At 37.0% G+C, this 9,030-nt stretch overlaps 1 protein-coding gene across 2 annotated transcripts in view; it reads left to right on the top strand.

Annotated features, from left to right (window-relative positions):
- The first annotated feature begins 298 nt into the window (after positions 1-298).
- LOC137975728 (uncharacterized) overlaps positions 299-9,030 on the top strand; it is a 17,020-nt gene continuing 8,288 nt past the window's right edge. The window contains exon 1 of one of the 2 annotated variants that reach the window (XM_068822899.1): positions 299-725. The gene's annotated coding sequence lies outside the window, so the exon portion shown is untranslated. Of the gene's footprint in view, positions 774-9,030 lie in introns of both variants that reach the window. The other variant, XM_068822898.1, reaches the window with a different exon arrangement.

Genomic DNA, 9,030 nt, shown 5'->3' with positions numbered 1-9,030 from the left:
CCCATGACATTTTTTTTTTTTTAATTTGTCACAACGGTTGCAACTCTATAGAGCGTTCACCCTTTCAGATCTGTATCTGTGGATAGTTTAAAATTTCCGTGTTGTGATGCAATGTCAGTGTTTTTTAATTGATATTTTTTAAATTGCAGTCTTTAAAATGTACTTTTGGAGACCTGACATTTTTGCGAATCCCTCTTTTATCTCCCTGTTGGACACCGTCGGATCCTTGGCGTAAAAGTCAAGAAGAGATACAATTTAATGAGAAAAACAATGACTGCGTATATTTTGCAATTTTTGGCACATTCCTTCCCTTTTCAGAAAATCTGCTGAACAATGTAAAATGAACAATCGCATGTTCCATGCACGTTATCATGTACCCAAAGCCGGAGAGCGAACTTCCGTCGGGTTGAAAGAGTTTTCCTCTTTGCGTGTTTCCTTTATCTAGTTGATAACGATCACTTGACAGTGATGTGATATATGAAGGTTAAGGGACTCTCATTTTTTTTCCTTGGGATGTAATCTGCGGTTGACTTAGTCATCCTCTGACGGTGAGCCCGGACAACATGTGAAGTATCATGTGGGGATTCGATTGCTAAGTAACCGCCGCGCACGCTCAACACAGCGAGTTTCGACTCATGGCAGAAGTCTCTTTTCCCGAACTCGTTAGCAAGACAAACGCAAAAGAAAACGGACCTATGCTTGCAGCGAAACCAACGGTCATCAAGGTAGGATAAACAGTGAAATCAAGCGTGACAAGCATCTGTGGAATAGAGGTGAACTGGAATAGCTGGGATTAGTCGAAGTTTCTTTTGCTTTCTCTGTGAAATGGCAAAAAGGCCGAAAAACTGACGGCGAGACGACTTCATTGCGAAATACTTACGGTGATACGCTGGTATCACGTGCCCAAAGAGCCAATTTTAATTTTTTTTCTTTCAAGTTTGAAACCAAGTTTCTCCCGCTACTTCTAGCTTGTAGGAGTTCAACGTCACCGGTGAATCGTTCAGGTGAACTTCCGTCGGGTTGACAGGCATTAGACTACGAGCAGTTCCTCTTTCGCCACCAAGTTCACTTATAATAGTCAGAGGAGAAGGCGGCACGCCAAAAAAATGGCAGCGCGAAACTAAATTCCAATTTTCGTGCCTGTCTTCTTCTCGCGCTTGACTTACTGAGCGGCGAAACAGGGATTCTCGAAGTTAACACGGGCATCGTTGGGACAGACATCGACCGGAATAGCTGGAGTTAGTCGAAGCTTCTTTTGCCTTCTATGTGAAATGGCAGAGAGGCCGAAAAACTGAAGGCGTGACCACTTCATTGCGAAATACTTAATAACACATTTTCTGTACTCACTTCTTAAAACTAGGGAAGCTAAAAAAACTTCACATATGCCAAGACATATGAGTTATATCAATAAATATCAGGGAAACAACTCGCGCTATGACATATGTTTTTTTATTTATTTTTCTTTATTAGTTTTTATTCATGATATGGTCTCACAGATCGAAAAAACCACCAGGGTGTGAAGACACTTCGTTATCCGCAATCATATACATAAGCAGCCCATACAATCTACTGTATCGCCTAATATATTGCACAGTCAGATGTCGCAAAACCACCAAATTTATCAAGCGTACATTGCTGTTTTGTTTGTTTTTTCTTGAGGTGTGCATAATCAAGTTTTGGAGACTATGCTGATCAGTTTCAGCCTTTAACTAATTTCTTTGACGATACTTCTTTGTGATAAAGTAACTACACTGTTGGTGTTGTGTACACCATTGATATAACTTAACGCCGGTTCATGATATTTTATCATCACGCTTCAAGTCAACCATGCATGCTTCAGTGAAGTATCGTGGTCAATCGAGTGCGATAAACGCATGACTTGCGATTTCAGTTACAATCGTTATTTGTTCATTAATTGTTCACCGCATCAATATGGACTCCTCGAATTGAACGATGCCAATTATTACTCAGTGTATCGTCTTGTTTGCGATAATAAATTGTTTGTGATGTTTGCTTATTCAAGTTTGTTGTTAGTTAACAAGCTTGTTTACATAAAAAGTTCATTGAAAGCAATGTAAAACTTGTCAATCTTTCGACTACGTTTGACCTATTTCCTGTAAGGTGGCGAAAAGTGATCGATAGTCTCACGACTGCATGAACTAAATTATACGTCTCCGTGCTTCGAGCGCGTCGTTTTTGCTAGTTTCTACGCTTTCGCACTGCAGAGTTATCATCTGCGCAAGCGAAATCCCTATCATAATCAAAGCAAATAAAAGCTCCCCTTTACTTTATTTCCTCCCGTTTTCAATTGAAATTCCTACTGATCTTGGTGCAATATATTTAACTGTGCTAAGGCATCGAGTATCGTGAAAGAGAATGGCCTTCACCATTGCATTCCACACTCTAAACACATACACACAGCGTCGGAGATCAACCCCCGCGCCCCCTAAAAAGTTTGTTTAACGTTGTTTCGTTGAATTTTATTCGTTATTTCGATGACATAAGAACGCTCGACCCTGCACTCTATCTAAATTCTTGTTTTATCGTGCACATTTGGCGCTTGCTGTCTCGTAGATTAGTTGGACTTTGAACGAAGCAAAAGTAAGTTAACGCGAAGCATCCCTGAGTCGTGTCCAGGAATTACGTATCTTTTAAATTAATTTGAGGTAACACAGACCGCCGATTATTATATCTTGAGACAGTTATGTTTTAGAAGATTGTTAAGGTATTTCGGTTCGCAGAATCAATAAACAATTTTGTAGATAGGCGCACATTAATTTCTGTATTGGGAAAATGGGAAAATAGAGCTAGGCAGGAGCTGAGTGTGGTTGAAAAACGAAAAATCGCTTATGCAACAATGGAAACGTGGAAGTAGTAAGACTTCAGAACCGTTTAGGAAAACCTTAAAAAGATAGGATTGTTAAAAGATATAAAAAAAGAAAGAGCAGAAACACATAGCGCGGTGTCACTTGAAAAATGCAATGTCACCGGCTGTACATACTTTGTTCGTGACGTTGTCCTGTGAGACTATAGTGAACGCTGCTGAATCGAAACTAATTCAACTTGTTTCAAAAAGAAATAACCGGCGATTAAAGGTCGGTTCAAGGTGAAAATATTTAAGTATAGAATTCTGACCTTATGCGTTTCACCAACTTTAATAACAAGGTACAGTGAAAGGACTATTTCTAAGTCGGTTGACAGAAGTAAAAAAACGCAAAGTTCAAGACTCGATCAAGACAGTCCAACACCGCCGGGGTTTCGGCTTTCCTTTGCCTTCCTCATTAATTGTAAGATATTGCAGTTACTTTGTTATCAGAGGAAAAAATTTTCGTGGAAAGAAACGACACCTGCTTTGTTGGGCTCAATCCAGATATTCGTAAAGAACGCTGGTGATGCCGATTATGCAGCAATCAAATTGAGCCTAGTGTTTTTTTCAGTATTGACCATACGCGAAGTCTTAAACCAGAAAAAATATAGGCCTAAACTAAATTCAGTTTTAATTCTGATGGTAATGAAATTACAGATCCAGTTGAGATCCCTGATAGTTTCTATAATATTTCTCCTTTATCGGCCCAAATATAGCAAGGGACATGAAGTCTTTCTCATCACATCATCTCTCAATCTACCTTCTTAGCTGATCCGCTACTGCCGGTGGCACAGGATGAGATTATTGATATTGCTCAAACTTTTCAATATCAGGCAAGGCCGTTGGCTTCGATAATATTGCGGTGTCTTTTCAACAATCTATTAATATATCATCTGGGAACCTCTGGTTCATCAGTATCGTCAACCTGTCGATTACTCACAGCATTGTTGGCTGATCAAATGAAAACTGCTCGCTTGATTTACCGTCCATTTTTTTAAAGCTGATGATGATCCGTTTTTGTTTGTTAATTATTGTTCTGTTTCTCTTTTAAAAGATTAAAACTTGGAAATGGTCCCATTTTATGTTGTGACCTGTTTTTACCGCGTGATCTGCAATCGCGGACTTTTGACTGATCCCATTCGCGGCTTTGAAATGATCTTTTTTACCGTCACGTAAGCGACGTTTCGTTTTACCAATGTAAAACTCATACGAAACGTCAAGTCAAAAGTAACATGCCCTTTATCATTATGTTTGTAGCCGCTTGTTGTTTTAAGTTTTTGATCATGTACGCTCGGTCATGTTACTGAGGAGGTTTTATCTTCTTTTAGACCCGAGACCCTGCCGCCTTTCCTGTCATTTTTCTTCCCTCTTCCTAAAATTAATCATTCTAGTTGTTGTATCATAATATGGAAAAATAAACAAATAAATTTATAAGTAAATAAATGACTTTTTATGATGATAACAAATACACGTCGTTTGCTAAAGCCAAAAAGGGATCGTATTGGAAACTACTAAAACTACTGACTTTTTACTCTTCAATAATGTTCCAGAACGCGAGAAGGAAACCGGCATCAATTGTCATAGGCTTCCGCTGAATACAACTCTTTTGAAACCGTCACGGAGTTGAGAACATTATTTGACAGTGGATGGACTTTTGCAGTCCGATTAATTTTTGAAAAGAATCATGCTAAATACCCATTTTGTTTTACTCGTCAGAAAATACAGAAATTTCGAGAGGTTTTAATTGAATGTTGTGCAGAGATCAATATTTACAGGAGAACTTGATATTAAAATAAAAGCAATGAACTATGTAATTGTAATTTTTTCAGGAGTGATTCAGCAAAGTCAACAGGTGCAACTTTCCTTACACTGATTTCCGTCTCGAACCTTAATTTTTTATGTGAAGTCTGTGGCTGAATAATCCGCGAGATTATTCCAAATGTTTCGCACTGTTTGCTTGATGTTGTTATTTTTGAGCGTTCTTTAATGGAAGGTTGGTTGAGATCTCCGCGGGACCAAGTGACAGTAATATATATATTTTTTTTCATCACCAACTATGCCCACAAAGTAAAAACGTCCAATATAATTTGGTACTGTAATTTCAAATTGTTGCTTTGATGAGTGCAGTACGATCATATTTCTTCTTTGAAGCTTAAGTCACATTCATAATTGCGCTGACCTAAAATATTAACACTTCAAATTTCCTTCACATATAGTTTCTCCTTTAAAAACTTTGCCTTACGTGAGGATATATATGATTGCTGTAATCAAAGTAAAGAGAGGAAGGTTCTACTTAGTAGTATTTATAAGTTGCATCTTTAGGAGCTGTGTAATATTATTTGTAACAATTGCTGTTTTACAACGAGCAGACTATTGGTTAAGTAGTACCAAGACCTATAGGTTGTTATGATATTTAACGTAGCTTAGTGCAAACTTAGCTTCGAGTAATTCGGCCCAAAGAGGGACTGGACTATTAATTTGCAAATCTAGCCTGAGTGCCCTAGGAACTGGACGCGATGCAGCTTCCCTAAAGATGTCACGGTGGTGTGTCAAACATGGCTGGAGACACCCAAAGCACTGCTCAAAAGATGCTACGTTGGGAACCTAGAGATGAAAGAAGGCTCTGTTAGCCGTGGTGCCGCTGTCAACGACGCTGAGGGGCTGAAACCCTGTTAAAAAGAGATAAATGTGGTACCTTTGCTGGCAAGAATCACCGATTACTGAAGTCCAGTACTTACTATATAACTATCGACTGTGATTTTTGTACAGACTAAATAATTCATCGACATGACACAACACAATTAAAGACTATAAGTCAACTTGCTCTGACGGAGGGCTTGTGCTCGAAATGTCGGCTTACAAATTGTTCCTGAAGATGGGTAATTCAACTTTATCAACTGGTTTGATATTTAGGGGTTTTATATTCAGTTTCTCTCCCATCTTATAATCAATTGTTCTTTAAACAAATCTTTCATCAGGGTTAGTTGGTCTCGACTCGTTGCATTTATTGATCAATGTCGGACCGCATTAATCCTTACCCCAGTTTGGTATTGTATCACCAGGAGTCAAAATGTATGTTTCAGTTATGCCCCACTATGCATGAAACTCTCAATGTCGGAGTTTTGAAATCGCATGCGATTGAAGTCAATATTTAAAAAACTGATCGATTCTGAAGTACTCATATATTTGACCTGGAACGCGGTTATACTCCAAATGGACAATCTGCATCATTCTATTTATATATCATGCTAGATCATCCCCGCAACCCTACCATTCAGTATACAGGAAAAACTGCGGCCATATTTTTAATGCAGTCAATAATCGCGAACTGTTTCGATCTAACTAAAAGGGCCGCATGCAGACTTTGTTTCCTGTAAGTACCTAAGGTATGCTTACATATTCGAAAGTTGGCTTCCGTGAAGTACACAGCGTTTACACGTTTTCCTTTTTGTGGTTTAGGTACTTAAAAGAACATTACTTCCTTTCTCTGTCACGGATTACAATTGAGATGACAACGCAGAATATTTGGAGAAAAAAATTACAACAAAAGAATATTTAGAAGCGTTGAAATCATTTGAGAAAAACAAAACACCAGGGAATGATGGATTAACAGTGGAGTTTTATCTTGGCTTCTAGCATCTCATAGAGAAATGTCTCGTCAATTCCTTGAATTTCGCTCACGAACACGGACAACTGTCAAATTCGCAAAAACAAGCTATGATTGTGGAGAAGAAAGACAAAGACAGACGTTTTATCAAAAATTGGAGACCGATCTTACTGATTAATGTCGATGTTAAAATCGCATCAAAGGCAATTGCAAGAAAGTTAGAATTGTTTTTACCTGAGCTTATTCATTCAAATCAAAATGGTTTTATCCCTGAAGGGAAGATTATTACTTGATGGAGTTCGAACAATTGAAGATGTACTTGAATTTGCTAAATTTAAGGATAGTTCAGGTAATCTTTTCGTAGTTGATTTTGAGAAAGCATTCGACTGTTTGAATCATTCTTTCCTTTTTAAAATCTTGGAAAAATTTAACTTTGGAACGCAATTTATAAAGTGGATCAAAACCTTCTACAGTAACGTATCTAGTTGTGTCTTAAATAATGGTTTTATTACTGATTTGTTTGATATTCGTTGTGGCGTTAGGCAGGGCGATCCCTTGTCACCTTTGTTATTTATTTTGTCCATTGAAGTGCTTGCTTGCAGAATTCGGGAGGATAAGGGAATTAAAGGTATTTTAATCAATGAGGAAGAAATCAAACTAACACTTTTTGCTGACGATATGACTTGTTTTCTCAGAGATATCGCATCGTATCATCATTTATTGGCACTCTGCAATTTTTTTATAAGTTCTCCAACCTTCGAGTTAATGATGACAAAACGGAGATCTTTGCCATTGGCACACATCATCTGGATCCAACTAAGTTTTCTCATAAAGTACGAAAATCAATTAAAATCCTGGGAATTGTATTTGATTATCATATAGCATCAAGGATGAGAGCCAACTTTGACTTAGTTCTTAAGTCTATCAAAGATATATTGAACACGTGGAAGTGGAGAGGACTTGCACTACTAGGAAGAATTCAGATTGTTAAATCCTTTATTCTACCAAAATTTTTGAGTAAAGCGGCGTTGATTGCAGTTTCGGAAGAGTTGATTAAAGAGGTCAACAGTTTGATTTACCGTTTCATTTGGAAAGGTAATGATAAAATCAAGCGTTCCGCTCTCATCAACGATATCGAAGATGGTGGACATAGGATGCTAGACATTCAAGCGATGATTCAAGCTCAGAGGGTGATGTTATTAAAAAGGTTTGTAGATGAAGAAAACAAGAGTTTTTGGAAGATAATACTAGACTATTTTCTTTCTCCAATAGGTGGAAAATTCATTCTTAAGTGTAATTTTGATACAAGAAAGTTGCCTGTCTACCTTCCAGCTTTTTATAAAGAATGTCTTAATGCTTGGTCAGCACTTAATGAATCTCCTATAAATACGTACAGCGGAGACGTCGTGCATCAAGTTATTTGGAATAATAAATACATAATTGTTCAAAAGCTATCAACCTTTGAAAAAAATTTCTATTCTAAAGGAATTATTACAGTCGGTGACCTTATGTCTGATGCGGGAGTCTTTTTAAAGAGTGTAAATGTGTTAAATGCAAATCTTTCTCCATTAGAGTGTTTTAAATTAATGGGTATTGTCGATGCAATCCCTCGTGAATGGAGGCAGATCATTAGACAAAGTGCACAACATCTCCCGCCCTTATACATCGGTGACACAATTTATTTAAAGTTGGAAAACTCTCAGGTAGCCTTGTTAAAGGTCTCATCCAAATTGCTTTACACTGCTTTTAAAAGCAGAAAACAAGCTCCTCCGGTCCCTCAGCTCAAAAGAAATTTCTGGAGAAGTCTCCCCAGCTTCAAATTGATTGGAGCAAAAATATACTCCTTACCGTTTATAGTTACAATTGAGACTAAAATTCGTGAATTCCAATATAAGATATTGAATGATATAGTCTTTACAAATGAAAAGATGTTTAGGTTAAAAATGATTGATTTGCCTTTATGTACATTTTGCAAACGAGAAATTGAATCCATTGAACATCTATTTTTTTACTGCAATGTGACGGAGACTTTTTGGGAAGCTTTTTGTTCTTGGCTTAGGAATTGTAACATTAACATACAATCCTTCAAAATAATAGAAATTTTGTTTGGAATATTCAATATAGGAGACGACTTTATTATCTTAAACCATCTGATATTGACAGCTAAATTGTATATTTATAGATGTAAGTTAAATAGTGTACATCCGATTTTACGAGTTTATAAGGCCAAGATTAAAGCTGTATACCAAGTAGAGAAAAAAATGGCAAGTAGGCGGAACAAACTAACTAAACATGCCAAGAAATGGGAAAAGCTTTTGACATATGCAGATGTGGGCTTGTAGTGTGGGTGTTCTCCATGTGTCCCTCTTATGACTTTTTATTATTATTATTATTGGTCTTTGATAATAATGATGATGATGATGATAATTGTTATTATTATTATTATTATTATTTTTTATTTTTTTACTATTGTTGTTCAAATTATTGTAAGAGTGTAAGTGTAGTAGTGTTATCTTGTAATTGTTATTTACTGAGTTGTAATTAGTAGTCTATTTTG

Source organism: Montipora foliosa, chromosome 11 (genome assembly GCF_036669935.1).
Source record: "Montipora foliosa isolate CH-2021 chromosome 11, ASM3666993v2, whole genome shotgun sequence".
NCBI lineage: Eukaryota > Metazoa > Cnidaria > Anthozoa > Scleractinia > Acroporidae > Montipora > Montipora foliosa.
The sequence above is the reverse complement of the archived record's forward strand: the minus strand, read 5'-3'. Positions and strand labels throughout refer to the sequence as shown.